Raw genomic sequence first — 16,413 nt, 5'->3', positions numbered from 1 at the left:
CAAATTGGTCCGTGACTGATTCCTCTGACTGCAGCTGGCTAAGCAGAGGCATCACTGGGCAACTGTGTCAGCTCAACTGAAAGAGGGATTTTCTGCAGCCCCTGCTGTCAGTCCTAAGTAGGAGCCGGCATTCCCTTGGCCAAACAAGTTCCTGTTGTTGGGAAAGAATTAGTTTTACTCACATTCACGACTAAGCCAGTCATGTAGATAAAGAGGGCAGCTACATTAGTCCATGTTTGTACTGCATCTGTGAGTGTGCTCTGGGATCTGCATTCCTTTGAGCTCGTGTCTCCTTCCGTGCTGGCTGGGAGATCTCAGGCCCTAAAGCAACAAAGTGATGGCTGTGTCTGCAAAAGTGTTTGGGGTCATCCGCAGTGATTGTCATCAAGGATTTTTGTTCCTGCTTTCCCTGCAGCAAGGCCTGGGGGTCTGTAAGTGATGCTGTGCCTTAGGAAACAAAACTGATTCTAAAACTCACCTCTGGGAAGTGCCTGCTTTAAGGCATGGTATCAATGCTTGGTAATAAAAAGCTGTATGAATTCCTGATCGGCTCTACTGCCCAAATAACACACTGATTGCTCCACTGGTGCAACAAATACACTTAGTTAAAATGTCCTACAACTTCCATACTATAGCACTGTGTGCTGATCTTTCTATTTATTTATTTACTTTCCTCATGCATTCTCATTTTCCATTTCCTCTGAGCCTATAAATAGGTTGAAATGTGCAGGATATTGGATGAGAGCAAAATAAATATAATTCACAAGTTTAAAAAGAAATGATGCTTCATACATTTAAGGAATGGCTGAGCTTTGATCATCAATCAAAATGGCTGAGGATCTTTGCCCTGAAGTACTTCCTCCCCCCCAGTCCTAAAAAATTGTGGTATGGTTTTGGTTTGTTATTCCAGCTAATCAAATTACCACAGGTTATAGGCAGTGTGGAAGATGTTCTTATTTTTGCTGGCACTGAAGTGTCAAAGCAGAATCTCCATGCACAACAGTATTTTCATACCTGTAAGCATCTAATCTGTGAACCAAATAGCTCTTATTGCACTTTCTGTCCAATCTCAGTGGGAATTCTCATATACTTTAAGAATCTTTTTTTTTTTTTTTTCAATTTGTCTTTTAAGCAGGGTGGAAATAAAGCCGAAATTCATGGCAACACCTATTATTTTAGAGAGGTGTTGTGATGATATTCACTTTCAGCAGAGCTGAGCTGTTTGTGGCTTTGAAGGACGTCTGTGTCCTAACCGCTGTGGTTTTGGCAGGTGCTTCTACTGCAAAGCCAGCCAAACCAAGAAAATTCTGCCCTAATACAGGTTGCTTTGCTTAACAAAATTTTTCATGTATTTGGACAACTCCTGTCTATGTCTGCAGGAGTTTTTGTTGGCATAGGATGTTCATAAGCAGTGTATGGTGTTCTTACCTTTTTTAAGCATTTATGTGAAATATCTCACATGAAATATGTTCATTTGTCATCTTTCAGATGTATGGGTGTTGCTTGAAAAGGCCGGTTTCTCTACCTTGCCCCCCATGAATGCAGAGTGCCACTTCCTTACAAGCTTTCAAGCTTAGATAATTTCTCCCATTCTGCAGACTGAGTGCTGAGCTGCTTGAGTGTGCATTCCTTAACACATTGCAGTGTAAAACTCCTGGCTTTGTACACAGTTATTTAAACTAAGGCCTCTGACTTGGTAAAAGAGAAAGTGGAAGCATATACCCTAGAACAGACAGAAGACAAGAATGTGAGGTGATCAAAGATTAAGGATGGGTGGATAGTGATAGCACAAGGGGGAATGGTTTTAAACTGAGACAGAGGAGGTTTAAGTTGGATAGTAGGAGGAAGTTTTTCACACACAGGTTGGTGAACAGGTTGCCCAAGGAGGCTGCGGATGCCCCATCCCTGGAGGCATTCAAGGCCAGGCTGGATGTGGCTCTGGGCAGCCTTGGTCTGGTGGTTGGTGACCCTGCACATAGCAGGGGGTGGAAACTAAATGATGGTTGTGTTCAACGCAAGCCATTCTGTGGTTCTGTCATTATTTAGTTCTCTCAAAGGCACAGAAGATTAATGTTAGTAAGAAGTACAACTTTTTAAAACGTAGAAGTGACTTATAAAGTGTGTATGCGATACTAGGAAACTAAAGCTGGACTGTTTTATACCCAGGTTTAAGTGAGTTGAGAATGAAATCCGTATATTGCTGCTAGTTATATTTAGCAGTGTGGTGGAGCTGGTACAAATGACTATGCCACGTACAGTGTGCTGAAAAACTGAACTCAGAATGTGTATGCATGTGTGTGCTGAGTCTGTGTATATGTAGATCTCTAATTGTTTTTATCATCATCATTATTATTATTTAGTACTTTTGGTATATATTGGCCAGTGATTAAAAAAAAAAAAAAGTCTTTTAATTATGAAGGTGATTATATTGGGATAGAAGTCACATAAGAATAAATTCTATGCTGCAGGAAGATATCCACTCTAGGGTTGTTTATTGTGTTTGTAAGCATCTCACTTCAAGACCAGCTGTGGACGGGCAGACAGACATTACAACCTTTATTTGAAGCCCTAAAGCAAGAATTTCCATTATTTTTAATTGAGGCATGTAATACTTTTCCAGGTCTTACAGGACAGCTTCTCTCCAAAGGTGGTGATCATTGCAGACTATGAAGCTTATTTCAAACCTTTCTTTTGTTCTGGGATGCAGAACTGCTTGCAGTGCGTATGCTAATGGAAAGTGGCTTCTCCACTTCGGTGATAAACACAGCGCTTAGAGCTGGTGTCAATGCGTTGGTTCCCTCTCAAGGAAAACGAAGCAGGGAAGGGAAAATTAAAGAAATGTTTACTTATATCAGTGATATGTGATATGAGATATGTGAACTGAGTATTGCAGTTGTTTCACTTCTGTTTGTGATGTGTGTGAGGTTATTAGTGCACAATGGAGAAACAATTCCTAGAATAACAGTATGTGCGATGCTACTTTTTGTTCATCTCTTTATTGCAGAGCTGCCTTTTTTACAAGGGGATGAATTTTTTAACCAAATTATATCACCTGTCAAGAGTTTTCATGTGATTCTTGGATACCTGCTACGGAGTCTTCGCTATCAGTTATTCAGTCCTGTTTTCTTCTCCCTTCAGCAGGTAAGCAAAATTTCCTGTAACACTTTCTGCAGTGGGAAAATGTTTCCAGTTTTGGGCACCTTTTGTTGGACAGAGTAGAGTTAGCATCTCCCTTCCAATATGTCATGCAGATCCTACTGTGTTTCATTGTTGCTCAGATCAGTTTGTATGACAACGCAATTCTCTGTAATTTTTAACATGTTTGTGTCAGTCTCTCCATCGAGCTTTAGTGCAGCTTAAAAAATGGTTTGCATGAACTTTCTGTGGTGAATCTGCTTACAGCTGAATAAGGGCTATGAGAAAGAAGTATAGAAAATTGCTTGAATTTCTACTCTCTGAGAGGAGCCTCTAAATAACTCCTTGGGAAAAAAGGCTTGAAGTAGAGAGCCAGCACGGGTGGTGCAAAAGATCTGGTGTTACCCACTGTGGTAACCTTGAGCTGAATGAGTCAGATCCTGCTCACCAAGAGCACAGTCAGACAAGCATTGCAGAAGCAGATTACACCGCCCCAGCTGCCTGTGCACTGAAGCATATGAGGAATTCCCAAATGACCTATATATGATTGATATATATATATATATGTATGTGTGGGTGGGGTGAGAAGCAGCACCAAACAGCTGAGTAGCGGTAGTATCTTTAAACAGCTGCAGTTGTTTCTGCAGAGGTGCTTGGGCACGGCCGTCTCAGATTCCTTAATGATCAGTGCTAGAATTGGGTTTGCATTTGAGGATCAAAGTTTTTAGATAGGAAGGGAGACAGATTTATTGAAATGACTTTCAGTAAACATCAGTCATTAATGGAGAGCGTATATGGGAGAGTGTGTGTGTGTGTGTTTATGTGAAAGGAAAGTAAATGTTCTTAATCTGTCCTTGAGGTTCTGTTTTTCTTTAATACTATCATCACATATGGTAGCTTTTATTTTTTCAAAGCAGCTTTTAAATTTTCTTGGAAAGCAATCACCAGTTTCTTCCTGCAAAAATAAGTTTTCTTTCTGATCATATATTTAGAGACTCATTTCCTCTTAGATAATTATTTAGTTTATCACTGAGCTGCAGGAGTTAAACTGCCATTACTTCAGGTTTTTGTTGTTTGTTTGTTTGTTTTTTCCCCCTTTTCTGTGATTTTTAAGCAAAGAAGTCTCTTCTAAAGGGCTTGCTCTTTAAAACTTCAATTCTGATTTATTGGGCAGTAATGCATACTTTCTTCAAAATTTATATCAAGCCCTAAGGGGTGGGAATGCCTACTCCATGCTGCTCCATTACAGTGGTAGCTGGATTTTGCTACAGTGATTACTTTTTCTTATTCCAGGCTACCAGGGTTACATGGTTATGATTCCTCCTGCAGCTCTGCTGGGAATTTGTGCCCTAGTCATTGTAGCCCACAGCAGAATTTAGCTTCATCTGTAAACTGGATACAGATGGTAGGACACTCAGAGCCAGGCTGGATGTGGCTCTGGGCAGCCTGGTCTAGTAGTTGGCAATCCTGCACATAGCAGGGGGGTTGAAACTAGATGATCATTGTGGTCTTTTTCAATTGAGGCCATTCTATCATTTTATGATAAAAGGTAGATAAATCGTTTTCCCTCATGTTGCACCTGTTTTTCAAGGATCTCCAGGGTGTTTTTACCTATACCTAGAGAAGAAAATCAGGGGCACAAATAGCAGAGAGGACAACCTGGCAGCTGTGATAGATCCCAGGCCACGAAAGTGTGGGTGTGGGTATTACTCTGAATTTCTATGGAAAAGAGAAGTATCAGGGTGCCACTTGGTCATTACCTATGCCCATGTTATTTCAAATGTGCTCAGGAAATCTCTGCTTCGGCATTTTGCATCCTTCTCAAAAACAAGTACCCACATCTGCTGTGTACTAAGCTAATAATCTACCAACTAATCTGTTCTTAAACATAAGTTTTCCCATAAGCATCTCCAAACGTTGCTCCTAGGAGGTTTCAGTCATTGCAAGCAGAACTAAACACTGACCTCATGCTTCATTGATACATTTTTTTTTTAAATTGCAGCAAACAGTCCGTCTTTGGTTTGTTCATTGCTAAACTTTTTCTTGCTATTATAAACATCTGCATCTCAGAACAAACAATTGGACATGCACATGGCTCCTGTTTCTAGTAGAGCATTTGCTTTTTTTTTTCTGCTGTAAACTGTTTATAAAGCACTGTGTAATCTGTAATAATCTGTAACCTTACTGTGATGGACAGGTTGATTGGAGTTCCTGCCATGCAAGGCAATATAGACACAATGCCTCAAGCAAACCACCAGCACCCCGAGAGAATGTTTGCTAACTGAAGTACCAGTGCTTCATGAAAAAACAGTCCCTGTCTACTGCAAACCTAATGTTTTATAACCACTTACTTTTTTTTCACTGCAAAAGCCATAACTTCTCACTTGCTGGCAGTGTACTAGACTTTAAATGATGCATATGGCTTTAAGTGTGGCATTGTATTCCAGTTTGATATTTCAACAGCATGCGTATTTTCACAGCTGTATTTACTATTTACTCTTTCTTGTGGTATAATTTAAATGTCTTAGGATTCTGGTTATGTTTTTTCAGTGACTATAGGAAGTACATACGTAACGTTTCAGAACCCCATCAGTTTACATCTGCAGGCCGTGGCCATTGTAAATGTTTGTGCATTCGTTTAACTTTCTGGATGTGTACAGTCCCATAGGAGCCAATGGAGTATCCCATGCTTCAAATTCATCATGTGCAGAAGTCTTGACATGACAGGCCTAATCAGAAACAGGAAGATCATGTGCTTACAAGGAGAGAGAAACCAGTCCTTCCATAATTAGTATAATGAGAAGTTCCTAGGAAAGTTGTAGCTTTGTTTGCACCCTTTATTTTCGCTCCTCTTTCAATAGAAAGAGGAGACCTGGCATTATTTTCATTTATTATTTAATTCTTGTCCGCCCCCTGAGCAGGTGCTGCACTCAGCTTAAATCTTCCCTAAAAATCTTAGCTGATTCCCTCTCCAGAAGATTCTCTTTAATAGTAATCACAACTGGCTGGCTGTCCTCTCTGTTCAGTCTGTCCCATGAAGGCTTATGTACTTAACCCTTTTCTCTGTGCCTTGTGATACCTTTGATCAATCTCAACAGCAGACTCTCCTGGAAATACACCTAATTTAATATTTCCCTTTTCAAAACACCAGCTGAGCCTGTAAACAAAAGATAGCTCCCTAAGGTCTCTTCATCCAGGGTTGGAGCATGTACTCAAGGAAGTGAAGCATTCATTAAACGGGTGCCAAATTATTTACACTTGTTTCCTAATCAATGAGGCAGTAAGAGACTGGGAGTGAAATTCACCTCCTCTAATTTGATATATTTACAGCTTGGAATACCATATCTGTACCTGAATGATTCACGTTACATTGTCTTTGCAGTCAGTGGAGAGAACAGGCACTTCCAGAGCATGTCCTAGCGCAGTAGTTTCATTCAGCTTCATAGAATGTGTTGACATGCAGCACAGGTATGTCCAGTTTTCTCCAGCATCTGTAAAAAATGCAGTCTGCATTTCTCTCCTGTGAATGTTACCAAAGTTACCTCATTTACTACTAGCTTATTTTGAATGAGCTTAATAATAGCAAAGGCCAAGCTGCAGGAATTCACCTTTATCGGAGAGCTTCTTATTCACACCTTGCAGTTGTGACCTCCAGGTTACTATGCTACTGTCACTGCAGCCCTGAGTGTCCCATCTCTTTTCCAGAGCTCCTGTGGAAAGCTTACAAGGAAGAAATGATCTCAAATGTTATTCCTGATTTTCTTTCTTTTCTTTATTCACCATCTCAGTAAAAAACAGATAGTAGTAAAGTGCAGATAAATGCACAAATATGCAATCTATTGATTTACCTATCTAACTGTATCTAAAATAACAGCATCACCTATGTAGCAGCTGAAATCTTACACTTATTACCTTTAGTTCTGCTTTAAATAAAGAGAGAAGAAAATAGTAACTTTAGTTCCTCTTTTTTTCCTGAAATCCATACAAATGCAACTCAGACTACTTCAGTAGAGGGCAGATCACCTCACTGAGGTTTGAATAATATTCCAAAAGCTAAATCAGGAGGATTGTCAAAATCAGTCAAATGATTTGAGCCTGTAAATTATTATTAATTTGATTTCTTTAGAACTTTGTTGTTTTTGAGTTGAGTTGGGACTTCAACTATTTCAGCATTTGACTTTGACTAGATAGCAGTTCTTAATAAAATAGTAGAAATATGTAGATAAATGCAAGTGATTACTTGTCATGTTTTCATCAAGCATCTTAACTAGGATTTAACACAATAACTGGTAACAAAATTTTAGGTCCTCTCATAGAGAAAGACAGGTACACAGCATTAAGGATTCATCCTTAAGATATTTAGAACCGTGTACTTTTTTTTTTCATTGCTACTGAGTTCTTAAAGTGGTGTTGGAAGGCATTTTGCCTTTTCAAAAATTCTTTTAAAACATTTGAACCAAGATGATTTTCTGTTGAAAGCATGGGTAGGAAGCAGCGTATTACAGTAAATGAATACAGAAGAAGTTCTGTTTTATTCTGGCAGAATAAGTTTAGATATGTTTACATTTCAAATGACATGATAAATTCTTGTACTAAACAAAGCAAGAAAACTCAAGTGAAGTAAATGAACCAAAAACTTGGCTTTGAACAGTTATTCATTTCAGTCAGAGCTAAAAGTTCAATTCTGGATGCTCTCATTCCTCCATAGCTGAAGGCTAATATGGATTGATTTTGTGTATGAAGTGATCCAACCCTCCCTTCTGTGTCCTCTGTTCTTCCAGTCTCCAAAACTAGCCGGCTCCTAATGCTGCATAGACAAATAAATACTGCAGAAAGAAACACAACCTTTTTTTTTTTTTAAATAAACAAACAGGAAAAATTACAAGTTTTATTTTCTTACCTTGAGTTCATCAACCAAATTAAACGGGTTGCTTTAAAATTGATGCAAAGTAGTGGTATCCTTACAGATTTTCTAATTACACTCAGCTGTGATTACAGTTCCACCTGCCCAATGGGAACAAAATATATTTTTTGCTTAATTTTTTTTTTCTTGGTTTCATTGGTAATTCACTCCCTAGAAGAAAGTACCCTTTTTAGGAGGGAGAGAACTCAGTGGTTTCATGACCTTTTATTCCTCAGAAGAAATGGGTGAATTCACTTGGAATAAATACAAACCAAGCCAAAACATTGCGCAGGAAAATTTAAATCCAAATCTGACCTTTCTGAGATTCAGAATGAAAAGAAAAGGCGGAGGGGAAAGGTTGCCTCCATTTATCTTCTGTCTGGTGTCCTACAGTTTGCAAGTACAAAAATACCACAGCAGGGACTAAACCTTTATGGATGTGTGTTGTGGCAGAAACCAGATGAAGAGCAAAAATTGAAGGTTTACTGACAGCAAGCTTGCTCCTGCAGCCTTTGTGCAGGCAGAGCTGCCAGGGCTTTCTCTGGATGATTTGACAAAGAGGATTGAAGAACCTGTGTGGCCAATGCTGAGGCTTCCTAGCAGGTCAAAGAATGGGCTGGATCAAGAAAAGCATTTTTTAAGAAAGCATGACAGTATACTGCCCTCCAAGTTCAGTGCTGAGATGCGGGGAATAGAGCAAAAGCAAGATGTAGTGAAGGGGGTGTTCACTGGAGAGGGGCCTGCAATTTCTGTGCCCACCAAAAATGGAGTGACACATGGAAGCAGTGAGCACAGCTGCCATCCCAGCTGCTTTGCTTTTGCCTTTGCTACTCCTTTCCAGGAGCCCAGCAAAGCATTAGTTGCCTCTGATCAACTGTAAATGTGATCAAGAGGTAGTCACCCCTTCAGTCAGGAGGCCACATGCTGCTTCCCAGTGGGCTGCACAGCCAGCCTTGCTGTGACGGTCATGGTGGGCTGGGGCCCTGTCTGGCATTTTGTAGTACTGCCTATCCTGCGCAGCGTTCTGCTGCCTGGCAAAGTGCACTGTAGTTTTATGCACCTGCATCTGGGCCCACTGGATTGCGATGCTTGGAGATGCACTGCTGAGGAGATATCCCAGCCTGACAGCATTGTGCCTTTGGGTCTTCAGGTACTGTCATGCTGAAGCATGGCAGGCAGCTTTGTGGGCTTGGGCTAACATAAGAGAGCTTGTGATTTCGTAGGTGTAAAAGGTGGCTGAGGCTGCAGTTTCTCAGTGAGGGAAAGCTCTGTGCATCCTCCTCTAGGCTTCCCCTCTGCAATTGATGTTTCTTGCCTTGAAAATGTCGGCTTGGTGGCATTTGGTGTCTGACTATTTCCAAAGACCAGAATATCTTAAAAGAAACTGAGATGCAGGTTTGAATGTGGAGCTGACCACAACTCCATTCATGAGAAGTCTTCAATTTATCCTTCTTTCCATTGATGTTCCCAAAATGAAGCATTTTTCACAGGAAAAGACTGAAGCAACTGCTGGCTGCAAGCCCAGCACCACTTGGCCTAGGATTTTCTGCATGAAGGAGCCGTGCATCCTAGGAGTGCGTCCCAGGCCTTTCAGAACTGGGATCCCAGCTATCTGGCAAAGTGTCTGTGAGCAGTGCTTGAAATAAGTACTTCCAGCTTTCTGCTTAGGAGTTGGGAGCTCAGTCTGTGTGGGCTTCCAAGCTGCTGGCCCTATAGCAGCAAGCCTGATGGCTCAGGCATTTATGTGATGAAGGCCTTTTGTATCCTTGCTGTTTCCATGGCCAAGTATCTCAGTCTGCAGGGACTATTTCAGCGTGTGCATATGAAAAGAACGCCCAGGGTCACTATTTTTGAGTTCCCCATGAAAGCTCTACCACACTAAACAGTACAGAGCCCAATACACAGCCACATGTTACATTCTGTTATCTCTAAAAACTGGCAGATTTTCTTTTAAAAAATATATTCTTGTGATCCCAAGGGAGAAAGATCAGTTTTCTGTAAGAATCCTTTGTACTGAAGACTAGGCTTTTGTGACTTCTACAGGGCTGTGAGTTTTGTTCCAGAGAGCTATAGAACCATTAAAGTAACAGCCACACAGTACCACTGGAGTCAGAGATCCTCTGAATTTGCAGAGTTGTCTCTTGCATTGCTCAGTGCTGGAGCGACCTTCCTGACTTATGCACAGGAGGTGGCAGTAATCTCAAGGCATGCTTCTTGTTTCCAGCCATGCTTACATTCTCATACACTAATTGTGAAGCCAGGATATCACTTGTAACTAACTGCTGGCCAGCAGTGCAGTTTATTAGGAACTCAGCAGGTTACCGGAGTGGGTTCTTTGTCTTGGTGACCTTCCAAAGCAATCAGAGCCCTCTTGGAAGACCTTGAATAAAAAAAATATTTGGGTATAAGAAAAATAGCCCTGCGCAGCACACAGTTCCGATCTCCCAGGGTTCACAGATTTGGAAGGTACTGTACCATATATAACTGTAGATGACAGCACTGAGATACTGTAGCTGCTGGATCAAGGTCATAGTGTTCTGGGATCCAATTAAAATTATGCAAGATAAGCAATTTAGGAAAGAATTCATATAGAGTTTAGGAAGAAAAAAAATTCATGTACATTATGAGCTCAGTTACTTTGTAAGATTAAGTTTTTGCTATCTCATGATCTTGTAATAAAAGCACAAAGTATTTTAAACGCTTGATTTGCTCATTGATCAGGATTCTGAAGACCTCAGTTTCTAAATCACAACTACAAGGCTGACTGCATTTAACAGTCAAGCTGTGCGTTTGCCTTGCAGTTCATATCAATTGTGCGATGTATGCTGTTTGCAATGATCTGTGAATTTGGTGAGTGGGCAACAGTGAAACCTGGCATGGGCACATCTGCTCTTTGGAAGCCCACCACATGCCTGGAGGGGATGTGAATGGAATGCTATACTGGCACAGGTCCTGTAACCAAGAGCGTATGACCACTGTGCTCTTTTGGATTGCAACATTACCTTTAGTTCCCCAAACCTATATGGAGATAATGAGGAATAATATGAGCTGAACTGCCTGCTTATGGGATGCTTCATATTTTAGAAGAGGGCGTAGTGGGCCTATTCCTATTCCAATTGTCTCCTAATTTCAATCTCCTGAAGGACTAGGATAGAAGATGTAGCTATCTTCTGTATTTTAAGAACTGATTATGTTGTTGTGCTTAGTAAACTGAAAAATTCTGCTGTCAAAGGGGAAGAGATTTCATGGATGCTTTAAAGCAAAGGTGTTTATCTAAGTGTTGCTAGATTCATGAGACAGCTGAAGACTCATTTGCAAGGACTGTGTTAGTAGCACCATTTCAGTCTCCCTTTTTTTTCCCCCTGTCTGTATTAAAACTTTTCCTGAAGAGTTAGCTAACCAAGAAAGCAGGAACCATGACGACAAAGGATGATGGAGAAACAGGAAGGGAAAAAGGTAGGCACAGTCAATGAGCAAGTTAAGAAATGTCCAGTAGATATGGGAGGACATCGATGTTTGCTGTAGTTCAGGTGGTCCTTTGCTCACAATGCAGGTCTCTGTTTCTGCTAAGAAAGTCTCCTAAGATCATTCTAGCTGCTCAAACTGTGAAGGGAATGCTTAGGAAGCTGGCCCTGATCTGCTGTGGTTTGTAGTGATTATGGTTGTCCTTAGCTGGAGTAAGTTGGTGTATCTCCAAGGCAGGCGGTGCCTGTGGGTAGGGTCTGAAGTTCTGCAGGATGAACTGTGCTTGGAGGTGTTGCTGCAGAAGTCACAAGGGGGACAGGTCACCTCTTTCTAGCAGAATCCAGAAAGGTTCTTCCTTCTTCTGCTTGCTTAGGAAGGAGATACTGTTGTCCAGCATTTCTTCTTTCTATCAGTGTAAAGTACAAAGAAACCTTGTATGTGCATGCCCCACGTGCAGCTGATAGAGCAGAAACGCCAGCGCTCTCTGACAGGCAGCACTGGTGGTCGCAGCAGTTCAGGAGGGCACAGGAAGTCTTTCAGAGGCTTAGGGGGCCCAGTAAAGTCAGTTGTGCCCTATAAATCAGTGCTCAGCTGTGACGAGGGCAGAGGTAAAAGAAACGGCCAGCAAAGCCGATGATGTCCTATGACCAGTCTCAAAAATGCCAGGTAGAAACTGCCCTTGAGAGTTCCTTTATCTCCAGGGGCTGCAAAATGAGTGGGATGGAGGGGGTGGGGTGTAAATAGACCCTATGTAGTTTTATACTGTCTTTATTCTCTTTATTCTTTGTTTTCTGACGATAGAGGAGCTTTATGTGGCTATTGTAGCAAAGGAACTGATGAGTCATAAGGTTCGTTTTCCCTTCCACTCTTCGTCCTTTTCCTGACAGCCTCATCTCCCTCTGCCCTTCCATGCTGCGCCTTTAAGAAGAGTGGTTTTTCCAAAGACTAATTCCTGAGCTTTGGCATGTGCTTAGGCATGCCCCAACTTTTGTGGTGTGCTTTATGAAAAACTGCAGTGGGGAGCTTTTTAACTCCTTGCTGCCATGGGTGTGCTTTTCCTCTTTGTTCTTTGCTTGCAGAGCATGCACTGTTCAGCATTTCTGTAAAGATTTCTGTTCTCTTCCCCAAAAGGGAAGGGGATATATATGCATATACATATAAATATACATATATATTTTTTTCTCCAGTTAAAATTTGTATTTATTCAGTCGCTTTTTACATGCCAAGGCTGTGCTGAATAAAGCTGACATGGCAGATTCTCTTCCTCATTATGTCCCCACGCTTGCACCATTCCTTCCGCAGTGCTAACCTGTCAGCAGAACAGCTGACCCACAGTGGTAACAGCATTGGCAGCTTTATTAAGGATTTCATATATTGTGAATTTCCTAGGGTCCCTGCTCATGAACATTATTTTTTGTTTTTCTTTCCCATCTCATAGCAGTCCATAGGAAACTTGTGAGAAGCCAGCAAGATTGTATCGTAGAAACTGGTATAATGTTAAGTAAATACAATGTAGGGTTTTTTTTTTCTTTTTTTTTAGGCAAATCTCATTTTTTGAAACTGTTAGGAGGAGGTCTGCCTGGAATTTTGCTGACAGTTTCAAGGCCCCAGCTCCCAAAGGATTAGTGCAGGCGTTACAGGCACATCAGCAGTAACTGCAGAGTTATGCAGGGTCATTATACGTACACAATATATACTGGTGTTGTTTGAGGCCTGCAGGCAATTCCAGGCAAGCAGTGTTGCCCTGCAGGATGCCTGACTTCATCTCAGGCTCTGTGGAAACTGAGGGATGTACCACAGTCACCCATGGGATGTGGGACCCCATATGAAAGAAAGCAGTTCTGAGTAGAAACAGGCCTGGTTTGATGGGGAGATGCTGGAAGGGTGGGAGCAGGTGCTGGCACTGGGTCTTCTGCTGCACTGAGGTAGCTGTGGGACTTTGATGAAATCACTTAACCTTTGTGCCACAAGCTTCTTGCAAGTAGAATGACATTAGCACAGGGTACTGTGTACAGAGATTAACCAAATTAATGGAATAGTGCTTTAGAGCCTCGGCTCTACAAGTGTGCTGAGCCAAGTTGTTCTGTTTAAGAAGCTTGTTACCGAGCCCATGGAGGGCCTCTGCCTGCCAGCCTCCCCCTCCCAGCCACCCTGGTTAGGGCTCTCAGCCCTCTTGGGGGACATTAGTGAGTGCTCTCTGCCATTCATCCCCTCAGTCACTGTGCTGTGATTACTTCACCTGTGACTCCAGAGGAGCAGCTGCCTACAGGCCCCATTGAAGAGTACTGCATCACACTCTGGCCGCCCTGGCCCTGCAGCATCCCCTGGGAAATGTGCTGGAACAAGCACTTCAAGCACCAGGCTCCCTTGGCATCTCTGCTGCCTGCTCTCTGGGTAGTCTTGCACCTCACCTTTTTCCTCTTCACTGGGAATACCAAAGTGCGGATCCTGCGTTCTGCTTTAGTACCCCAGAGCTCTTCAGGCTGAATTAATGAATGCCGTGAAGTCCATGATGTGCCAGGACGTACAGCAAAATGTAAATGTGAAGTAGTGCTTTGTAATTACGGGTGAGGTAACCCTTGTTGAGAGTGATTCGTTTTATCATAAGTCAACATTTGATCAGGTGGAGTCATAGGAAGGAGCAGGAAGCATAGACCAAGCCTGCCCTCTTCTACCTTTGTCAGAAATGTTTCAGGAAACTGGAATGCTGCTTTTCCCTTGTGCTGTGTGCCTGCTAGATGCTGAGTCCAGTGCTGGCTAAGGATGGGGTGGCATGAAAACAGTCTGACTGCTGTGTATGTTTCAACATACAGAGGGAAAAAAGATTTTTTTTGACAGGACAAGGAGGAATGGTTTTAAACTAAGAGAAAGGAGGTTTAGGTTAGATATTAGAAGGAAGTTTTTCACACAGAGGGTGGTGACACACTGGAACAGGTTGCCCAAGGAGGCTGTGGATGTCCCATCGCTGGAGGCATTCAAGGCTGGATGTGGCTCTGGCAGCCCCGTCTGTTGAATGGTGACCGTGCACATAGCAGGGGGGTTGAAACTAGATGGTCTTTGAGGTCCTTTTTAACCCAGGCCATTCTATAATTCTATGATGATTCTATGATTTTTCTTCTCTTGGGACTTGGTGCTTTATGAGGAAGCCAAGCACTGCTCTTTGCAGTGCTGGCTGGCGCATCCAGCATAACAGCTCTTTGGATTTGATCAATTTATGAAGTGGAGGATTTTGAGAGGAAAAAAAGGCAGATGAAATATTATTATGTAGCTGCTGGCGTGCTGGCATCGTTAGGATGCAATACACAAAATCTTCAGTATTGCCAAGGAAAGAAAGAGTTAAAAAAAATGCAGAGGTTTAATTCAGGATAATAACATTTGCAAGGCCTGTCGAATTGACAGCACGTGAGCAACACAAAAGCAACCAAGCTAGGTGGAAAATGAAATTAGATGGAATCCTATTGCCAGAGGTTTGTCTAACTTGTGTCCCTTAAAGGGGTAGGTGCACTTTTATCGGAAGCTTCACCTCCAGGCTAGTCTCACTGGCTGTGTTGTCCACAGAAATTGGATGTCCTTCATCCTCTGTGAACAAAGCACTGTTCTGCTGTGTCTACTTTTGGTGGCTGATTTGTCTCATTCCTCAGAATACAGCAGTGTATTGTTGTGTTTGTTTCCCTTAGTAGCTGTGTACACAGTAGATTGTTGTTTGTCTGAGGGATTCACACATCTGGAAGAGACCAGGAATAGCAGTGCCTTTGTCCATAAGTCAGATTTGGAGCTGTAGGTCCCTTCCAAAATGCAAAGTTACGTATTGTCTGCTGCAGTGCTTGTTTGTGTACTCAGATTTTTGGATTGGAAAGGGCAATGAGTATTAGCACTGACCCAAACAGTGGATACTATTACTACTACTAAAACTAGTGCAAGGTAAAAAATATATGTATTTTTTTTTCCTGTGCAATTCAGCTACTACTTCCCACAAAGGTGCTACCAAATATAATTTTGGGAAGTAGATATTGATACGCAAGAAGCTTGGCTGAGTTTTGGTGAGTAGCGAAAGAAATTAGCTATTATTGAGATATTTCAACAACTGATGCAGAGAGGGCAGATCTCATGGTTGAAAAAACAAATCAGTTCTCCTGTAATATCATCCTTGAGATACTATTTGAGCACAAAAAATCTGCTTGTAGCCTGGATCTAGACAGTAAGTTATCACAGATGAAAACAGAAAAGGAGAAGACAAGTCCTTCTGTACTGCAGCCCTCTTATCTGCCAGGCTGAGCCCTCACAGCTCTGACCAGATGCTTTGCAGTGACAGGAGTGGTCGTTGCACTGCAGCTCACTCTTGCTGCAGCCTGCATACTTTCTGAGGGAGCTGTCGTGGTCCTGTTAGCTCCTTCCCCACTGGGGAGTGAAGCTGTCCTGGGCACAGAGCAGAACCTGGAGTGAGCAGCAGCAAACTGAGCGAGGTGGGACCTTGTAGCAGCATAGCCTCAGCCCCAGTGCTCTGACAGATTTCTCCTTTGAACATAAGGCACTTAGGGCTTCTAAAGGAGCTTGCTATGCCCCAAGTCATGCAGTTGCTACATTATTCTACAAAGAGACAGAAAGACCAGCCATCAGACTCACCAAAACCTCCTCAAAAGGGCAAAACCACACTTCCAGTTTCCGTCCTGCCGCTGTTCTGTGTGTGAGCGCTCTTGGTGCCGCGGTACTGTGTGTATGTCTGTATGAGTGAGGCAGCGAGAGCACATGAGTGCAGTGTTGTAACATGGCAGGGCACAGGCAGTTATGAAACTTTCCAATAAACTCTCTGCGCGTCAGTATTGGTCGCTTGGGTGTTGTTTTTTTTTTACTTTTTTTTTTTTTTTCTTGTGTGTGTGTGTCTGTTGCCTCCAGTTTCATTTCCATCACGA

At 42.2% G+C, this 16,413-nt stretch overlaps 1 protein-coding gene and 1 long non-coding RNA gene across 11 annotated transcripts in view; one reads left to right on the top strand and one right to left on the bottom strand.

Moving 5' to 3' along the window:
* Positions 1–16,413, top strand: part of PRR5 (proline rich 5) — an 86,151-nt gene that overhangs the window by 19,511 nt on the left and 50,227 nt on the right. For all 7 annotated transcript variants that reach the window (XM_052690716.1, XM_052690717.1, XM_052690718.1 and 4 more), the window contains one exon: positions 3,005–3,141. The gene's annotated coding sequence lies outside the window, so the exon portion shown is untranslated. The remainder of the gene's footprint in view (positions 1–3,004; positions 3,142–16,413) is intronic.
* LOC128084545 (uncharacterized) lies at positions 2,464–16,281 on the bottom strand. 4 transcript variants are annotated; one of them, XR_008208578.1, is made up of 4 exons: positions 16,127–16,281; positions 6,744–6,855; positions 5,706–6,626; positions 2,464–4,090 (listed from the first exon to the last, which is right to left on the bottom strand). It is a non-coding gene; the product is annotated as an uncharacterized LOC128084545 (long non-coding RNA). The 4 variants fall into 4 exon arrangements; XR_008208577.1 differs by having other exon boundaries at positions 2,464–5,864; positions 6,487–6,626; XR_008208579.1 differs by having other exon boundaries at positions 6,487–6,626.

Source organism: Tympanuchus pallidicinctus, unplaced genomic scaffold, assembly GCF_026119805.1.
Source record: "Tympanuchus pallidicinctus isolate F22 unplaced genomic scaffold, pur_lepc_1.0 scaffold27, whole genome shotgun sequence".
NCBI lineage: Eukaryota > Metazoa > Chordata > Aves > Galliformes > Phasianidae > Tympanuchus > Tympanuchus pallidicinctus.
This window is presented reverse-complemented; position numbering and strand designations above follow the sequence as displayed.